This window comes from Staurois parvus, unplaced genomic scaffold, assembly GCF_062004578.1.
Source record: "Staurois parvus isolate SC_StPar_1 unplaced genomic scaffold, SC_StPar_1.0 ptg000029l, whole genome shotgun sequence".
NCBI classification, from domain to species: Eukaryota; Metazoa; Chordata; class Amphibia; order Anura; family Ranidae; genus Staurois; species Staurois parvus.
Window position 1 is genome coordinate 1,262,375 of NW_028317825.1, and position 21,362 is coordinate 1,283,736.

At 39.2% G+C, this 21,362-nt stretch overlaps 1 long non-coding RNA gene across 1 annotated transcript; it reads right to left on the bottom strand.

The window, feature by feature from the left end:
- Window positions 1-14,138: 14,138 nt before the first annotated feature.
- On the bottom strand, window positions 14,139-20,559 carry LOC149471045 (uncharacterized). The gene is made up of 2 exons (XR_016307472.1): window positions 20,471-20,559; window positions 14,139-16,165 (listed from the first exon to the last, which is right to left on the bottom strand). It is a non-coding gene; the product is annotated as an uncharacterized LOC149471045 (long non-coding RNA).
- Window positions 20,560-21,362: the final 803 nt, after the last annotated feature.

Consider the following 21,362-nt stretch of genomic DNA (forward strand, 5'->3'; position numbering starts at 1 on the left):
GTGGGGGGCAGGGGAGTTTTTGACCAATGTCAGGCTGTCTCCATTGTAAGGGGGGGGGTGGTCGGTGTCAGGTTCTCTCCCCCGGGGGGGGGGGGGCTACGATTTTTTTGTTGCCTAGGGCAACACAAAACCAAAATTAACCACTGGAGCTGTAGATGAAGCATGGCTGGATGAGGAGGTGGTGTTCAGTGTATAGCAGTGCTGAATGCAGAGAGGGGGAGCAGGAGAGTGGGAGCTTGTGGCTGAATGAGACTGAATGAGATCATAATAGCTTTATGTACAGTACATTTATGGCAAAATAACAAAAAGCTAGTATCATCTCACATTCTGCTACATTCAGTGTGATCCAACTATGTGCTCCAGCTCTCTGCAGTCTGCATCACTACTGTCATACACTGGATGTCACCTCCTGCCTCCTTTCTGCCCCTCCTGCAGTACTCTGACCTCCATTACAGCCACATGCTCTGGTGGCTCTCTGCTTCCTTCTCCCCGTACTCTGCAATACCATGGCTGTAACAGGATCTCGCCTCCTGATCCAGCCATGTGCTCTTGCAGGCTAGCGGCTCTCTGTGCTTCTGCAGCTAGCGGCTCTCTGTGCTCCTGCAGCTAGCGGTTCTCTGTGCTCCTTCAGCTCTCTGTGCTCCTGCGGCTAGCAGCTTTCTGTGCTCCTGCAGTTAGCGGTTCTCTGTGCTCCTGCGGCTAGCGGCTCTCTGTGCTCCTGCGGCTAGCAGCTCTCTGTGCTCCTGCAGCTAGCGGTTCTCTGTGCTCCTGCGGCTAGCGGCTCTCTGTGCTCCTGCGGCTAGCAGCTCTCTGTGCTCCTGCAGCTAATGGCTCTCTGTGCTCCTGCGGCTAGCGGCTCTCTGTGCTCCTGCAGCTAGCAGCTCTCTGTGTTCCTGCAGCTAGCAGTTTTCTGTGCTCCTGCGGCTAGCGGCTCTCTGTGCTCCTGCGGCTATCAGCTCTCTGTGCTCCTGCAGCTAATGGCTCTCTGTGCTCCTGCGGCTAGCGGCTCTCTGTGCTCCTGTGGCTAGCAGCTCTCTGTGCTCCTGCAGCTAGCAGCTCTCTGTGCTCCTGCGGCTAGCGGCTCTCTGCCCTGCTCCCTCCCCCACCCCTTGCACTCTGTGTCTCTGTAGCTATAGGATCTCACCTCCCAAAGCAAGCCACATGCTCCTGCTCTGTGCTCAGCGCTGTCACAGAAAGCCACCACCTCCTTCTTCAGCTCCTGCACTGTGCACTACTCCTGGCCCCACCCTCTGACTTTATAGGGGCAGAAACGATAGAGAAGGCATCGGGTATCAATGCACGCTGACATTGCTGACTGTCAGAGCGCACTGCAAACACTGGAAACAACATTAAGCGGTATACATCTACCATAATGTTGTTTCATGGCGGAACCCCTGGGGACTTCTCATGGAACCCCGGATGAGAAACACTGTACTAAGGTTTTCCCAGAATAGAATAAATATACACTATTGCTGTCATATTCAGTTGTGTGATATACAGATCAGCTGGTACAGTAGACATTTTTACAGTCACGGCACCCTTTAACCGCTTCCCGCCCGGCCTATGGCCAGATGGCGGCCGGCAAAACACCTTGTCCCTCCGGATGGACGCCATATGGCGTCCTTTCAGGCATGCGCAGTTTGCACGCCCGCAGAGCCGCGCAGCGGCGCGATCTGTCACCAGCCATGTACCTCGGCCCCGTTGCCGGTACCATGTGACCTGCTGTAACCAATCACACCAGGTCACATGACAGTTGTATACAATGGATGGCTTCCTGTCATGCCATCCATTGTATACAAGTGTGGCTAGCTGTGAATGGTCACAGTGATCACATGCACAAGCTGGGCCAATCACAGCACAGCTGTGTCATGTGATTACCTGTAGCCAAATCACAGTTAAGAAAAAAAAAGTCCTGAATGAATCGATTTCATTCAGGTAAATGCTTGCTTATAGCAAAGTAATTCTTTGCTATAATCAAATTGTGTAAAAAAAAAAAAAAAAATATACAGATCACTTCCCCAAAGTAGTACAATGTTACTATGGTAACATTATACTACTTTGGTCATAGTGAAATATGAAAAACAAATCGTTAAAAAAAAAAAACGTAATTAAAAAAAAATTTATCAGTTTTTTTTTTGTACTGTCACCAGTCAGTGTCCCTGATCACCGCCATGCCAGTTATATGATGACGCTGTACTGCACTGGTGACAGTTTGTAAAAAAAATAGTGAAAATCATTTTTTTTATTTCTTCATTTCCGAAAAATTATGACAAAAAAATTACAACTTCAAAAAACTCGCCATGCCTCTTATGAAGTACATCGGACTGTCTACTTTGCAAAAAGGGGTCATTTGGGGGATATCTGTACTATTCTGACATTCTTGGACCTCAAGAAATGAGATTGGCTGTCAGAACTTCAGGATTGATCAATTTTCAGAAACAAAGAAAAACTTTTTTTTTTTCAAAATTTTTGGTCTTTTTTTGTTAATCTAGCAAAAAATAAAAACCCCAGCGGTGATTAAATACTACCAAAAGAAAGCTCTAGTTGTGTGAAGAAAATGATAAAATTTTAGTTTGGGTACAATGTTGTATGACCGCGCAATTGTCATTCAAAGTGTGAGAGCGCTGAAACCTGAAAAATGGCCTGGGCAGGAAGGGGGTAAAAGTGCCCTGTATGGGAGTGGTTAAAATTATATCTCGCGGCACCCCATTCTAAAATGTAAAAAAATTAAACAAATAGTTTTACATAATGCAGCAACATTTACACATGTAGTACACCAACATATTTAAAAATACACCATTGCGCACTGGTACTGACTAGTATTTCAGCGTTACTCTCAATTACTCAGCTAATGTGACCTCAAAGAGAGGGGCAGGGGAGGGGCAGGAAGGATGTTGTGTAGGCACCCGATGTCCTCCTTATTAACCAACAATGTCATTGGTTGTTAGAATGCCAGTGGCTGGAAGGTTGTAAAGATGCACAATGAAAACCTTTTGGTTTTATGAAACTATAAGGCAGGTTTGACCCACCCACTGTATGCAATTTTTGGGCAATTTTTATGCAATTTGTCAAGGCACCCTCGAAGAAACCTGAAAGCACCCCAGGGTTCCTGGGCACCCTGGTTGAACAGGGCTGGAGTAGAGTACCAAATACATTAGAGTATCATCAAGTGTACAATCAGGAGAAGGCTTTTATAAAGGGGTATGTTATGAAGTTGAAAAGCACTATTTGAGAGCTGCCCTAAAAAGCAATAATAAGTCATTTCAAACATCATGTTTCAAATTGACATGCTTGTTAATGCATACCTCTCACATCTTCCAGTCATACAAAATGTTATAAAGGTGAACTTGTGCTTGAACCACTTGCCCTTCAGATTTGCCCCCCCCCCCTTTCTGACCAGGCCATTTTTTGTGTTGCGTTACTTTAACTGACAATTGTGTGGTCATGCAACGCTGTAAATAAATGAAATTTATGTTCTTGTTTCCCACAAATAGAGCTTTCTTCTGGTGGTATTTGATCACCTCTGCATGGGCGACAATTTAAAAAAGAAAAAAAACTATATTTTTGACTTTTTGCTATAACATCCAGTAAAAAAATAAATTTAGGCCATAAAGTATTCTTCTACAAGTTTTTGCTAAAAAAAAAAAATCCCAATACATGTAAATTAATTGAAAGTTATAAATAGTGAATACTTGTGAGCTATTATGAATGAGGCATTCAGTGAGTAATAAATAATTATCTACTGATAAGTTGTGCTTGGTGCGCTGGCACTTACACAGACTCACTTACTAGTGTATATACAGTAATATAAATATATTTATAGTGCCGCGCTCCTATTTGTATATATATATATATAGCTTAGTCCAATCTACTCTCATACTTAATAAATACGTAAATTGATATCTAAAACAATACATGAATCACTGTGACTAGTGAATAAAAAATAATAATAAATCAATTGTGAATCACTGTGACTTGTGGGTCAATTAAAAATGGATAAATATAAATAAATCAAAAACCTTAATTAATGTGACTGTTTTCAATTAATCAGAAAATCCTTAATTAAATGTGACTAATAGATGGAGGAAACTAGGGTATGTTAAAACCTTAAATCTGTGTCACTCGGATCTTATGTGATCAATCCATCAATATTGTGCAAAAGCATACATAAATGTGCAGGTGCAATCAATAAAGTTCATAAATAAAAGTCTTTCAAATAAGTGCAATGTGCAGGTGAATTCCTTATTCCCTCTCGCCAGGTGCCTAGTGGTCTCCCTATGCGCTCACCTTGGTATTTGCCTAAATAAACTCAGACAAATAAGCTTTTAATTCTTCCAGGATTGATGGGGTAATACTCTTGTATAAGATGTTCCAAAAGATGGGTGTAGATCTATTGGGATCCTCCTGTGCTCTCCTCTTTCTCCTTGTGCAGCTGCTCATAGATGGGTGTTTTGACCAGCTCTATAGGAATCTCCTAATTCCCCTCCTGGGGTCACCTCCTTCTCAGATCCTCCTTTCACCAGTATGGGGAATATGGGTTAGATACAATTCTTTTCCTGGAGTTGTGATATTGGTGAATACTGTTACACTGATGATCCTGCCAGTATCCTCTCCATATGGTGCTTCCTGTGTTCTGAGTGATGAAAAAAAAGAAGATAGCAGCTTCGAGTCCACTAGAATTCTGTTGTTTCCTTAAAGATGTCCTGCCATGAGGCCTTGTAAGAGAACTTGGAAGCTTCCAAGTTCTCTTACAAGGCCTCATGGCAGGACATCTTTAAGGAAACAACAGAATTCTAGTGGACTCGAAGCTGCTATCTTCTTTTTTTTCATCACTCAGAACACAGGAAGCACCATATGGAGAGGATACTGGCAGGATCATCAGTGTAACAGTATTCACCAATATCACAACTCCAGGAAAAGAACTGTATCTAACCCATATTCCCCATACTGGTGAAAGGAGGATCTGAGAAGGAGGTGACCCCAGGAGGGGAATTAGGAGATTCCTATAGAGCTGGTCAAAACACCCATCTATGAGCAGCTGCACAAGGAGAAAGAGGAGAGCACAGGAGGATCCCAATAGATCTACACCCATCTTTTGGAACATCTTATACAAGAGTATTACCCCATCAATCCTGGAAGAATTAAAAGCTTATTTGCCTGAATTTATTTAGGCAAATACCAAGGTGAGCGCATAGGGAGACCACTAGGCACCTGGCGAGAGGGAATAAGGAATTCACCTGCACATTGCACTTATTTGAAAGACTTTTATTTAAGAACTTTATTGATTGCACCTGCACATTTATGTATGCTTTTGCACAATATTGATGGATTGATCACATAAGATCAGAGTGACACAGATTTAGGATTTTACATACCCTAGTTTCCTCCATCTATTAGTCACATTTAATTAAGGATTTTCTGATTAATTGATAACAGTCACATTAATTAAGGTTTTTCATTTATTTATATTTATCCATTTTTAATTGACCCACAAGTCACAGTGATTCACAATTGATTTATTATTATTTTTTATTCACTAGTCACAGTGATTCATGTATTGTTTTAGATATCAATTTATGTATTTATTAAGTATGAGAGTAGATTGGACTAAGCTATATATATATACAAATAGGAGCGCGGCACTATAAATATATTTATAAAATTGAAAGTTATAGCATCTGCAAATGGCGGTATATATACTGGAATTTTTTTTTTTAATATAATAGTAATGGCGGCGATCAGCAACTTATATCGGGACTGCGGCTGGCATTATGACACTGGGTGGGAACTGACTAACTGCCACTGATATCCCAATGATGCTAATACAGTGATCAGTGCTAATAAAACGCACTGACACTGGGCAGGAAGGGGTTAACATCTGGCGCAATCAAAGGATTAACAGTGTGCTGTGTACTGTTTTACATAATGTGCTGTGCGTGTTTTACTAGAGAGACATGTTGTTGTGTATTTCTCAGCTGTGCAGAGAAATACACAGCAGCATGTCATTGCTGGCAGGAGAGAGACCTGTGTTGTTTACACACAGGTCTCTCCAGGGCAATTGCCAGGTGCCAGCAGGAAATCTCTGTCCAGGACCTGGTGATTGACATGCCTAGCTGCCAATGGCAGCGTGGGTAGGGCGGCGCGTGCACACGTTCCCCTACCCGGAAATGCAAATCTCGTATATATATATATGTGATTTTGTGCGGCCCTGCCGCCCTGTAGCAGTAGTTGTACTATAGGGCGGCGAGCAAGCGGTTAATATAACTGTGATAGTTACACCCAAGTAGAATTCAGGACGTAAAATAGCTCTATATAGATAAATCCAGTCCCAAATACAAAAGAATCTCCAAACCCTCCCTCCCCAACCCTTACAGAGAAAGGAAGCGTGAAAAATATTTGTACAAATATTTGTTTAAATTGCAGTGGGTTCATTATGCTTTTCATTGTAATCTTTATATTGGTGTTTTGGGTGCTCATCTTTGCAGGGGAACTAATGAACAGTTCATCACTTTTGGCAACTGTTTCCCAGCTTTGCACTAAACATTACCATTAACCATACCATAACATTAGATCACATCACATTTTGATTTAATTTCAGGAGTCTTTTGATCATAATTAGTATGATTGCATTGTAATATATTTCTACCCATTAGTTCCTTCCGGGAATTAATATTCCTAGACTGGTTTATATATACTGATTTTTGCTTTTGTATTGGTGAGCTTTTTGTGGGATATCTGAAGCTCTTTATACAATGTTGCTTTCATTACACCAACATAGCTCAGTCATGTTTGTTTAGGACCACCCACATTGCCCCCAAGCAATAGTGAAAAAAACTGAATCTTGCATGTGCCATGGTTTCCATCCGTTATAGGGGAACCCCTTGTGAAAATGCACTTTCCACGTTGCACTAAAAAGCAATACATCAGAATTTGGTTGCAATTCAAGACTTATAAGTACACCTTTCTCATCTTGTTATACCTAAATAATGTCATTTCCAAAAACACATGTAAACCCCTTTTTGTCCATTGACACACTTTACATTAAAGTACCTTATTTACTTTGAATGATCCCTTTTTTAGCCTCATGGCACGAAAAAACTGACTCGCATTATTCTGGGTCACTCACAGAGAAATCACATTTGTGGTATGCTGTAGAACTAGTCATTTGCTTGCCCAGTCTTTTGTAACCAGGGTTTCTTACAGAGATTGTTAGCTTTCCTGAGCAGTGAACATTGGCAAATTGATCTCCTCCTGGCACTGACCACCAATGAAAGTGGTAATTTCTCTGCTGACTACCAATGTTAGGGGGCCCATCTCTCACTGACCACAAATGTAAGAAGACAATTCTTTCAATGACCAATGTAAAGAGGCATTTCTCCATTGGCCAGCAGTGCAAGTAATCTCTTGCCCTGCCTAACAACTAATATAGGAAGTCTCCTTTTCCACTGACCACCAATCTAATGGGGCTTATCTCTTCTCCCATTGACCACCAATGTAAGATGCTTCTTTTCACATTAACCACCAAAATAAATGGTCTTTTCTTCCAATGATTACTAATGTAAGTTGGCCCTTTTCCCACTGATCATCAATAGAGCAGGGAACACTACACTGACTACCAGGGCAAGGGAGCATTTGACTCATTTAATTTTTGATTACTGAATATAATTTTATTGTATAAATAAGAGGAGTGTTAAACTATAGGATCCATTCTAGATGTAAAATACTCTAGGTCAGTGGTTCTTAACCTGGGTTCGATCAAACCCCAGGGGTTCGGTGAGTCAGTCTCGCGGGTTCGGCGGAGGTGAAGACCCACACCCGACTCATATGATTCGTGCAGTAAATATTCATTATTATGTTTTTGTTTTTGTGTGAAAATCATGTTTTAATGGTTTTGTTCTTTGTTCTTAACGGTTTTGTTCATTTTGTGCACCTATGTATAAATATATACCTAAATATATACCTATGTTTTGAATTTTAAAAATCATATTTTATTTTTCCAATTAAGAAAGGTTCGGTGAATGCGCATATGAAACTGGTGGGGTTCAGTACCTCCAACAAGGTTAAGAACCACTGCTCTAGGTTCACCATATTTCTTACATTGTATTAAAAACTTTGTACAAGAGACTGATCATGCTAATATTCTGTGAGCTGTAATTCCTAGCAATGGTTCTCTAAGACCTTAAAATTATTCCACTGAGGTAATAAGATTGAGAAAGATAGGTTTGCACTGTTAGGCCTCTTTCACACAAGCAATCCGATCAAGTCCATCTGTCAGTTTTTCAGGCAGACTTGATTGGATGGTTCACACATCCCTATGGACTGGTGGGTGTAAACAGATGTATGCCCATTTACACCCATCTATGATCAAATCCGATCCGGTCTGCTAGAAAAAAAAAAAAAAGGAAGGGGATCTGTCACTCTCTATCTAGGTGGATTGAATGGCAGTCAGGTGTAAATGGACAGCCAGTCCATTTACACACATAGAGCAGAGCAGGCTTTGTCTGAGTCTTCTCTGCATAAACGGATCTGTCATCCACCCGCTCTGCTCCAACAGATACTCTGCTGATCAAATCAGATTTCACCATATGTAAAAAGGTCCTAACTGTGCATTGGAGTGTCATTCATAATGAATGGCAACACACATACAAGTTTATGAAAAAGCAAGTGCACCCTATGGAAGTTGCTGAACAAATCTGTAGAAGCATACATTAAATATTGATTCAAATAGTGCCTACAAAGGTGAGATACAAGTGGCACATACAAGTATTCATTTTCATGACCTAAATGAACAAAATTTGTCATAGAAAAAAAGTAAGTACACCCCTACCTTTAACACTACAAATCCATGAAATTAGAATTTGATATTTCAGATTAGGTGTCACCTGTTTGAACCTCTTAAAGGGTATTTACACTTTAGATATTTAGGGTATGGTGTTCTCTGTACTATTGACATGCATGATTTCATCACGCCAAGATCAGTAGAGGTTTCTAATTGCCCCAGAAAGAAAGTTGTGGATGCCTACGATTCCAGCACAGGGCTTAAAAGATTGTCAAGTGATTTAAAATCAATCTAGTGGCGTAGATTTCAAACAAACTGCCAATTTGTCCAGGACTGGTTGGCCTATTAAAACCAACCTAAAAGCTGACAATGTGATGCTAAACAAAGTTTCCAAAAACATTTCATTGAGCTGCTTCATGTAAATCTTGCAATAACTTAGGTCAAAGTGCATGAATCTACAATCAGAAAGAGATTGTGCCAATTCAACCTGCATGAGAGGAGTGTTATGAAAAAGCTTCTGCTGTCCACAAAACATCAGAACAAGATTACAGTCTGTCATTAAACATTATAAGCAAATACCAGGCCTTCTGAAACAATGTTCCAATCAAAGATAGTAGGCAGTAGACATGTTTGCTAGCAACCAGATGGTATTTCAGGACAAGAACCTCATAACAACTGTGAAGCATGGTGGTGGTAATGTTATAGTTTGGGGTTACTTTGCCATTTTGTGGTCTATACAGCGTGCAGTCATTGGGGTTGAAAGGCAACTAGACTGTGCACTTTGTAAGTGCAATTGCTCTCATTTTCCCCTGAGCTTAGTGAATGGGGTGAAGCTCTGCTGATATCCATCATCCAATCATGTGCAAGCAAAACTGATCCTTTTTTTTCTTAACCTAAGTGAACCTTCACCACATTTACTAAGCTTTGGTAAAAATTAGTGCAACTGTACTTACAAAGTGCACAGTCTATTTAATAAATCAACCCCATTAAGACAATTATACAGTCTACATCATCTTAAAGTGTGCTTAATGAGCATGTGAGGCCATCTGTCCAAAAGCTGAAACGGGCAGTTCTTGCAAGGAGACCCAATAAATGCGGGAATATTTCATGCAGAAATGGTCAAAAACATGATTGTGTCGATTTCAGACTGCTAGGCAGTTATGAAAAGTGTCTATAAAAGTGCTACAAAATATTGCTACTACCACACAGATCACAATACCTCTTGAGCTGCAATATTGTTTACTGGGTCTTGCAAATTCTTGAGTCACTTGTTATTTTACACCCTTAAGACAATTACACTGTGCTGGAAACAAGTCCATCCCCCCATGGTACAATTTTGGATGCATTTAGTAAATTTGAAACTGCTCGTATACCAAGCCACATATGCTAATAGGGGGTATAACCCATCCACCGCTACTGCGGGGGTTGATTACCCTACCTAGAGGTCCATGCACAATATATGTTAACTCCATCAATCACTGGTTACCTAATGGGTTCCACATCCTCTTCTTACCCGATCGAGGATTGTTCAAGCCTCGCACCATAAGGGATTTACCCCCTCTCACTAGGTTCTAGTATATGATTGCACTTTTTCTGCCAATTTTTATGTTTTTGTACAGTGGGCCAGAAGGCCCTTCCCCTGCATGGACATGAATACCTGTTAAAACCAATTAAAAAGCTACAAAAAAAATGCCCAAGAAAAGTCATTTCTGCTACAGAGGGCAATATCAGCTTTTGAAGCCAATGGTGTACTCCCTATTGCACAGAACATCTAGTAATATTTTTGTTTTCTCAAGTATATCACCTTTATCTGTATGTGCTGTTTGAATAAAGATTTGATGATTCCATGTTTAAATGTGTTAAAGGATAAGTTCACCTTTGGAACATGTTCCATGTTCCACCCATTTTTAGGGTGTAACATGTTCCCATAGCCGCAGCCGCTCGACAGATAGTACGGGGAGAAGTTTCCCTATACTATTTGTCAGATTTGAAAATGTGTGGGGCGCCGCTCACATGGCTGCATTACTCATTCACAGAGTTCTTTGAATGAGTGCCTATAGGTCCCCAACAGCCTTAGCAGCTGTCGACTTGTAGCTTTCAATGAACTACCATGGCTGTGGAACACTGTGGTAGTTCATTGAAGCTTCCTGTCAGTGTAACTGCTTGACCGTCCACCCCTTACAGCAAGCACATATTCTGGCAGGTCTGCAGGAGATCTGCATGGCATCAGCGATCTACTGATCAATTTATTTTTTATTTTATTTATTTCAGGTACTTATATAGCACTGTCAATTTATGCAGCGATTTACATATATATATTATACATTCACATCAGTCCCTGACCCTCAAGGGGTGTACAATCTAAGGTCCCTAACTTACATTCATACATACATATATTAGGGCCAAATTAGACAGGATCCTATTAACCTATCAGCATGTCTTTGGAGTGTGGGAGGAAACCAGAGTACCTGGAGGAAACCCACACAGGCACAGGGAGAACATGCAAACTCCAGGCAGGTGGTGCTGTGGCTGGGATTTGAACCAATGACCCTAGTACTGCCAGGCGGAAGTGCTAACCTTTTAGCCACTGTGCTGTGCTGATCAATGGTGCAATGCTTTCCAGGCTCCTTTGGACAAAAATAATATACATTTTTATGGCTGCAAAAAATGTGCATTTATTATTTTTGTCCAAAAGGTGAACTTATCCTTTAACGTTAACAATTTAAGAATTTTTTTACATGACTCTATACTATGTGTTGTGTTGCATGAGTGCGCAAATATGTGAATAGGGCATTACAGTTTTAACAAGCCTAGCTTGCTCTAAAGATGACCATAGAATGCCTTCTGCAAACATGTTTAATATGCTAGTCGGATCCCTCTGGTTCACAGCAGAATTATTACAAAGCTATATTGCCAGAGTAGCTTATATCATAAAATGTAGTGGAGTCAGCATTCTTTTAGGCACACTTATTAAAATAGAGCAGACTGTTCTGCCATGTCATGAGAATATTCAGTAGCCTGCTTTTGGTGCCTTGCTAGGGCTTAATCAGTAAGACAGTGCAAAGGGCAATGATGATGTGCTGAGTGTAGTAAGTCACACTAAGCAATCCGATTTCAGTTAACTGTAGTTAAAATGGTTTCTACTTAAAGGTTATTGGTTAATGCACACTACATAATGTACTTCCTAATGAATAGTATGTGTATGAGTGAAATCACTTAACAAGACTTACGGAATGCCCGAGTAGCCTCAAAATGAAGATACTCCAATTTTCAAATTGTCATCAGTTACTATAGTCAGCAGTACTATGCCTCACTTTTGATCAGTGAGGACACCTATGGGTAAGTTTCAAAACAAGCATGTGTACCCTGGCTTTTAGGGGCACTCCTAACCTCCTTCTAAAGCACCAATATGCTTTTCAATACTTGCAAATGTTTTTTTTAGAATAAAAGTTGCACTGAAATATGTAGGCTGTCATTGGGGATTTCTTGTTCTTAACATGTTAATTATCTGGCTGTCGTGATCCACTATTTTAAAAACTTTCACTGAACTGAAGCAACAAGAGGATCAAATGCTCAGACAGCATTAGCTACAGACCTCTTCTGATAAATACTAAAGCCAGTAGACTGACTTTTAGAATTTTGTAGGACTGGCATTCTCCATTTACTGTATCCATCAGTGAGCACAGGAGCCCTTTAAATGGTGGTGAATAAACAAACACAAAGATATACAGATTATATGCATTTTGCTTTTATAACATGCTCACCCCAAGGTGCTCCCCTAAAATACTCAGCACTATGTGTGGTACATTGTGACGCTATTCATGGAGAATGACACCCCATAATGTATAGGATTGAATCCTGCACTGGAGGTCTATTTTCTTTTCCTTCTAAATAAATGGGCTGCCTTATTGCACTCAAATTAGCTTGTAAAATGGGTTGTATTTTTTTTCACCCTTTGAAATGCCAAATGTTCATGTGTGTGCAGTAATGCAATGGAAAGTATAGGAGTGAAGGAACCTTTAAAGGCCTTTCAAGTTGGTGAACTGAAAAACGCATATCATATTTTTAATGATTTTTTTTTGGTATGTTTTCTGGCTGCCTGACTTCCAGCATGCACTTGTGAAACATGGACACATGAACTCAAAAGCGCACCACAAACGCAACTGCGGTGCATTTTTAATGTAGTTCCCATTGATTTCAATGGGAAGTACATTTTTTGTTGCACTTTCGAAACAGAGCAGCAAAGATGCAGTATGCAGGACTTTTCAAAACACACTGCACCCACAGTTCACAGAAGAGTTCCATAGGATTTAAAAGAAAATGTTTTACTGAATTTTTGATGTGCGTCAAGGCCCCTTTCACACTTGTACACTTTTGATGTGTTTTTCCAGCTTAAAAAAAGCACCTAAAAACTAGTCCACATTAAATCCTATGTAACCATTTACAGTACACTGTAGGTGTGTTGCATTTTAAAAAGTCCTGCAGGCTGCATCTAGGTGCAGTTTTTCCAAACCGTACCAAAAAGGACACCTTCCATTTTAAGTCAATGGGAACACATGAAAAGCACATCAATGTAAAAGGACCCTAAATGACACTTGTAGTAATAATAGTAGTATAATGGGGACTGTCATTGCTGACTCCCTTTTGAAAAAGCCAGTAGTAGTTTGAGTTATAGTCCTGGAACAAGCATGTAGAAAGTCAAATCAGAGTGAAGCCCCTTTTAAAAATGTACATTTTGACCAGGTGTGCCTGTCCATTGTTCAGGAGGACCCGATCAGAACCTCCATTCCCATCTATGGAGCTGCGGGTGTAAGTGGGAACATGTCCATTTACACCCACCAAAAGCACAGGTGTAGGGATCCTTTCTATCAAGCAGATCGGATTGGATGGTAGTTGGGTGTAAAAAGGGCAGGTGGTCTGTTTACATCCAATCGCCTATAGAGGAGAGCAGACACAGACCTGTCATCCACCTGCTCAGCGGGATCAAAGGACAGATTCCCTGCTGAGCTAGTGGATAGCAGCCACAGTCCCCTCCCCCCCGAGAAGCAGCTTCTAATCTGTAAACCTGCTCTGTCAGTGACTTAGGTAGCATTCCATGGATGAGAATTTATTTTCTGTAAAAAGAGGTTCGCTTTTATACTTCCTCATTACCTTGGAATAACCAGAATAAGCTGCAAAATAAATTGCAGGAGATATTAAGTGACAGTAACATGGTTACGGAGGAGAAAGTCTTATGGCTATCCCCCCCCTTCCTGTGGAAGAATGGGGATGTCACTATTCTAAAATAGCAAAAGTGGTTTCTGTGTTTTTTAAACACAATTCCTTGTACAAGTGCAGTATATCAATAAAGACATAAATATCATTGCAAAAAGGTTTATTCTAGATACAATAAATACAGATTAGGAAAATGTAATTGCAATTTAAATCCAGAGAAATAAGCACACCAAATGTAATAAACAGAGAAGCATCTTGTCTTCAGGCTCCAGTGTGTCCAGATGAGGTCTCGTAGCGCCCAGTACACTCATCCATAAAGTAGGAAACACTACAGCGTTCAGTCCTGTCTAGTAGTGCTTTCTACTTTATGGGTAACTGCACTGTATGTCAGGTCTTCCATGTGCTCCACTTGTGTCTTCATCCTTGTCAACCTCCAAATCATTTTCTAATTTAGCATACAGTACAAACATGCAAACAGTCAATGTTCCAAACAGGCAAATTGACATAATTGACATTTCTGGAACAAACCCATATGCAAAATATTTTACAAAAAAAAGGACAGTTGTTGGCTCACAATAAAACCAATTACAATTTCAGAAAATCACACATTTCATACTTATTCATGTCACAAATCTGTTAGCTTTACTATACATTTTTTTTTTATTTAAAAACACAAAAAAAAAAAAAAAAATGTTTAAAATAAGGTTTGCATGTACTGGACTCATTATAGAAATACATTAGAACTATATTCACAATTTGTTTTTTTAATACAATGCAGCTAGTATGAAAGACAGCTGGCCACCAAAATTACCAGTGTCATGAGTGAAATTCCAAAAAATGTTACTGATTAGTACAATGACATATAGGGGCTGATTTACTAACAGCAAATCGCCTGTTCATTTTACAGGGCAAGTTTCACCTTGCAAGAGAAGTTTCCCCAGAGCTTAGTGAATGTGGTGAAGCTTCAGTTTGCAAAGGATACCCAATCATATGCAAGCAAAAATACAAAAAACCTTTTTACATGATGGAAGTCAGCAGAGCTTCAGCTTATTCACTAAGCTCCGGGAAAAATTCTCATTCGAAGTGCAAATTCCCTTGTAAAGTTTATCTGCCTTCAGTAAATCAATAACAGTCCCCAAATGGCTATTGTCACTTTACCTAATCTGGTTAGGTGAAAATAGAGAAATTAGAATACTATGGGGAAGATTTACTAAAACAGGAGTGCAAAATCTGGTGCAGCTGTGTATGGTAGTAAATCAGCTTCTAACATCTTGTTCAATTAAGCTTTTACAAAAACTGGAAGCTGATTTCTATGCAGAGTTACCCCAGATTTTGCACTTTCCAGGTTTAGTAATTCAACCCCAATAGGTCTTTAGTGTGCAAAAGAATATATGAGCCCCAATTTAGATTTGCAATGTTACCAAAAATTAAGTAGAATCATATTTTAATGGGCATGTGTAGAGACACTTGATCTATAACTGGAAGTGTTTGCAGGAAGGAATAACATTTTATCAAAAGTGCATGGAGAAATTTTAATTAGTAATTAGTTGTGAGGATCAACAACACCATTCCTATTTACAATTATTAGGCACATTAGGGGTTTACTAATTTGAATCATAAGTATAAATTGTTTTCATTGCCCTACATGCCTGCACTGCAATATGAAATATGAAATGACTGGTGGAGAACAAATATTGTACACTGAGTAATTCCAAGTTGGGTTTGTTCTCGAGAGGCTTTTTAGTACACTACATGAAAAATAACTCTGTTCTCTAATATGACATGCAAAGATTACGGCTAGAAACAGCTGTAGAGCCAGAGGTCAGCAACTTGAAGACAAAAACACGTAATATACTGTACAGCAAAATTTTCTTCATGGTGCAATGAATTTCTATTTTAATCGGATGTCTCGTAGCGCCCAGTACACTCATCCATAAAGTAGGAAACACTACAGCGTTCAGTGCTGTCTAGTAGTGCTTTCTACTTTATGGATGGCTGCACTGTATTCCCAGGATCTAGGTTGTAGGTCAGTCTTCTTTTTCTTGAGCAGATCCAAAGCCTATACCAAAGAGGTTATTCCTTGATCTGGTGAATACTTACCAGCTGAAACTGTAAATGCTTATATGGACCACTAACACACTTCATGGTACTTTTCACAAGCTCGTTAAATATCTGCGAGAGACAAAAGAAAAAAAAAAAAAAAAGTTAAGTTTCAAAACACACAAGCCTTCTCAGATAAGATTTGTATTGATTTTTCTTGGTTGGCTTATCTTTCATCACAAAGCATCAGGGTCCTTGCACATGGGTAAATTGATAGGCCTTGTCAGATGCCTTTTAATGCCTGTGTCAGCTCAACATAGGGAAGTTAGGACAAGATGCATCAATTAGCCTGTATGCTAGGACTCCTAGAACAATTTGTGTTGCTTACAGTAAAAGAAAATGGGGAAGACGTTGAATTTAAATTGAAAATATGCCACAGCTGATCTAGAATGTATGCACAGTATATAATGGACTGTACACACAATAAGAAAATTGTACGAAAATTTCTGTATAAGGAATGATTGACCAATTGATTAATAGTGTTTTCGAAGACAGATTCTGACTTTATGGGGGGGGGGGGGGGGACCACAAAAAAAACCCGCACACACAGCATGATCAGAAGCATAGAACAACCCTACACTTACTCTTCTACTGTTAGTACGTAGCTATGTTTTCATGTCGCCTGAGTATTTTCTTACAAGTCAATACCATTCTGATTACATCATGGTACACACTTTTGTGGAAAATTGGACAATCATTTGTCGGATTTTCTCATAGTGTGTACTAGGCTTCAGGCTCAGCCAGGCAGCACAGCCCAACTTAAAAAACATTCCTTATGTCTTTTTGTGGGGCTATGACGACATCCCATTAAAACAAATCCTATAGATCAGGGGTGGACAACTGTGGCCCTCCAGCTGTTGTAGAACTACAAGTCCCATGAGGCATTGCAAAACTGACAGTTACAAGCATGACTCCCAAAGGCAGAGGCATGATGGTACTTGTAGTTCACCAACAGCTGGAGGGTCACAGTTGCCCACCCCTGCTATAGATGAAAAGAATGCCGTATAAAATCAGGTTATAGGACTATAAAGAGACTGGAGAGCCATGTTAATTATGTGCAAACTACACATAGGGCCACTTGAGATTTTATAGTGATTCTGCTGTGCACTGTATAAAGGAACCACATTTAAATGTATGTTTTAAAGCAATGCTACTCCACTGGTCCAAATTCCAAAAGCATCAAAACATGATCCTGCAAAATACTAAAAATTTAAAATGTAACTATAATTTTGAAAATGATCAACAATTAGCTGTAAATCTCTATCAATTTATAATTTATTTATCAGCATGTAAAATGATCAACCTTACCAATGATGACTTAAAATGAATATTGAAATCTAGGGCTGCACTGTAATCTTAAAATAATTAATTGGAATAGCATATATGTATGAAGTTATTATATGAGCTGGAAAATGCATTCCAAAATATTATTTCCTTATATAGTAAACTTTGAGTGCATGGTTTACAGCAGTATCACAGGTTATACTATGAAAAGTCATAAACCACCATTTTCCATTTCTTTATCAAGTACCAAAATTTCATATTGTAACTATTACAAGCAGTACTGGTGTTTAAAAAGGAATAGCCTTCCAAATCATATTTTTTCTATAATTTAATAAAAATGATATTTTAGAGCAGTATGATTCATTAGAATAAACAAAAAAAACCCAAAAAAGTCACTATTTTTTTCTCATTCCCATAATCAAATCTCCTGGTTATTTTATACACTACTGAGGATTTAACAAGAACTTCCTTGCAATATTTTCCATATTTGTGGCCTGGTCAAAATACAGAAAATTCTCCCATGCACTCATATAATATTGCCAGGCCTTTCAGATAATAGATCTGCTACCAGTAGACAATGTTCAGTTTCCTAGCATTTCTGAAAATGTTTATTCAAAGAAAAGGGAAGAATATTCTGAAACTAGCAATGTCTGTTTGCACTTCCCTTTATTTCTGTGACAGGCCTTTAAATGTCAACAGCTACAGATATGCTGTATTCTGTTGGTAAATTATTACTTTTCATTAAATTACACAGATATTTAAATCCACCACTTATATGGAGCATATCACATGACATTTAGAACAAAAAGTGAATTTCTTTAAGAAAAAAAAAATTACTTTAAAAAGCAAAATCTTAATAACAAGCTTTTAAAAAAAATGGCAACTAGTAACAAGGAAAGACTAGGCAAGTTGACTTTAAAAAACAAGCTGGGGTTTAAATCAGAAAATAATGCAGTGTTAGTAGAACAAAAAAGTCTTTGGGTTTTACATATTTAAAACTAGCTGCAAGTCTCTAGTCCATAGGAACACATACAGCAACCTAGTATTTGATGAAATTACATATTATTGCTGTAAAGAGGATCTAGAGGACAAGCAGCAAGAATAATTATCAAGTGGTCAATTCAGAATTAATAGGTGGTTCAAAAAGGTCTCAATACCGTAGATCATGAACGATGGTACAGTTAATTCCAGACTATATTACAGCCTTCAGCTAGATGAAGACTGTTTAAAGAAAACCCTTTCCCACTGAAAGGCAGGTGCAGCATTTCCAAACCAGGCCAGATACCTCCAGTTCTTGAAGCCACAGCTCAACTTCCAGGTGTCATCTTCAACGGCTCTGAACTTCCTGAACAGATGAATTAGACGTTCCTTCAGTGACATGCACCAGTAATCCTGGCTGCAGTCTGTACCCCCATTACTGTAGACAAACTGCCTCAGTGTATCAGTTATAAGATCTCCACCTCCCGCCAAACTGGGTTTCACTTCTGCTTTTTTGGATTCCTACAAGTGTTCACTTTTCACAGAACTTGTATCTTACACAAGAATATATAATATGCCAGGAACTGGTGCCAAGTTAACTGCATTTCATCATATGGAAGCCAGAAGGAGAAACACAAGTGGAGCTTTGCAAATCAATGTGCAAACGAAGATATAGCTGGAACTAATATGGAACAAACTGCAAGGGACAGGAATTTCTTTCCATATGAAAAAGAATAGGCATCTTCATAACCATAATGGTGTTAAGTAAAGCTTGTTAACTTTGAAAATCTTTCTGATGTACATTTTTAGACTCTAAAAACTTGAGCTGGTCTTCGACCTTTTTATATAAACGTGAACTAATAACTTCTACCAAGTCTACAATGACACTATGTGTGGTCTTTGCTCAGGCAAATATTTGGCTTTAAAGGGCACCTGGGCAATATAATGCAAACACTTGACTTTGCAGTCTTGTACTTTGAGAAAGCGTCGTATACACTGCAGTCAGTGCTGCAACACCGTTACCCAACATTTACTGCAAGTAGCCTTTAGGCACAACACAGTCTTTCAACCCAGACAGTTCCTAGAGGCATACAACCATATATTTAGGCCATCTGGTACCTACATTTTGTTTTTTCCCTGTAGGGTGTTATGTGCAACTGCATTAAAGTGCCTTTAATATTTATTTGATTTTGTTTTGGCAGATTAGACCACAGTTTACAGTACACCAAGTTATGAGCCAATGTATAGATGAGGCGTTACAAAACAGATCTGAAAATATGAGAACCTGCACTCAGCTGTAATAGAATGAGGACACTAATGTGCTTACTGCCACAGTAGTTTAAAAAAAAAAAAGTCCCTTTTCACATATTAGTTACATGGACACCAAATGTTAACATTTAGTATGCCAGTAACTAAAACGGATGCACAGATAATGGGGTCTTTACACATTTAAATATCACTGCATCTTGTGTTGACGGACCGGACACAAAACGTATGTCTTGGTGCAGCATAGAGTTAGGGAGGACAGTGTTATGGAGATGTAAAAAAAATAAGTTCAAATGCATAACAAAATGGATTAGCATAAAGTAGTAAAAGCACAGCAATTCATTATAAAGATCATGACAACTAAAGTCTAGCCATTACTTTTTTTTAGGAATTCAGTAGTATACGGCTCAATGTGATTGCAGCCATATTGGTGTACTTGCAAGACAGTTGAGCACTGGCCGTAAAAAATACAAAAAAAAAAAAAAAGGGGGGGGGGGGGCGGCATCTAGTCTACCCCCTTCTCGGTGACTTGCATGGATGAAGAAGGCGATAGATACACCTGAATGTTTGTCCTGTTAGTGCAAACTAAAGTATCACAGACAGTACAGTTCAAAGCAAGTGGCCAAACTACCATTTTAATAAAGAACCACTGAGAATGATTGGAAAGGTTTCATTAAACAAAGAGCTATAATTAAAGGAATTTTTGTTCTTTCAATTAAACTGCAGGGAAAAAAAAAACACATGAAAATAGCTCTAGGTTTTACAATTTAAGTTTGCAAATGATAGAAAAAAAAAAAAAAAAAAAAAAAAAAAAAAGGGTAAATCTTACACTACCATCCATGTACTTACTGTATTCACCTTTTCTTCAGGTAATTTCTGTAGATTCTGTTTTTTCGTGTGACTTCACTGCTCACATACTGCCACCACCAAGGACCGATGGGTAAAAAGGATCACAGGCTGGCCAGCCTACCCTTTTAAGCATCTCGCAATAGCCACGTCACCAACCACAGATAGAGGAACTAGGCTTAGTCCCACCCATAAGCCGTACACTGTAAAGTAAATGTCTGTGCAGAGCGCTGTGGGTGTCGCAAGTGAAGTCTTACACAAAGACTGATAAAGCGCGATGAAAAACCATTTTGAAATTTTGGTATAAGTAAAAGCAAACTTAAAACAGGAAGTCATTTGAAAATTGCTCCTCCAACAAAACAAGGATCACTTGTTTTCCTGTGCATAATCCTATTTGCAGCTGGGTATTACCCAACAGGATCACAAACAATTGGCATGTTACATAAGGATTTCACTACACACATAGTATACCTTCAACACAGGCCAGTGTCAATTCAATAATCTTTCCTGCAAGTCACTGAAAACGACAGATGATTAGAAGCAACCCGACAGCATCATTGCATAACCAAGACATGTCTGCCTGATCCCACACATACTCTATGGATTACCAAACTCTTGCATCCTTACCAAAGTCTACAAAAACTGCCAGCTACTTCCACCCTCCATCTTTTAAGCCTTTCGTTTTGCCTAGATATGCAATTTCATTCTATCCCAGTTTAGATTATGTGATCATTGCCACTAGAAAAGCCTGCAATCCATTCTGCAAGGGTCTGAACAACAAGTGACATCAAGTCTATATGTAGGGAACAGTGAGGTGTACAGAACCGGGGGGAGTTGTACAATGACAGTCAGCACTTGTGTGCAAACCACAGCATATTGTGGAAGAAGCTGCTTC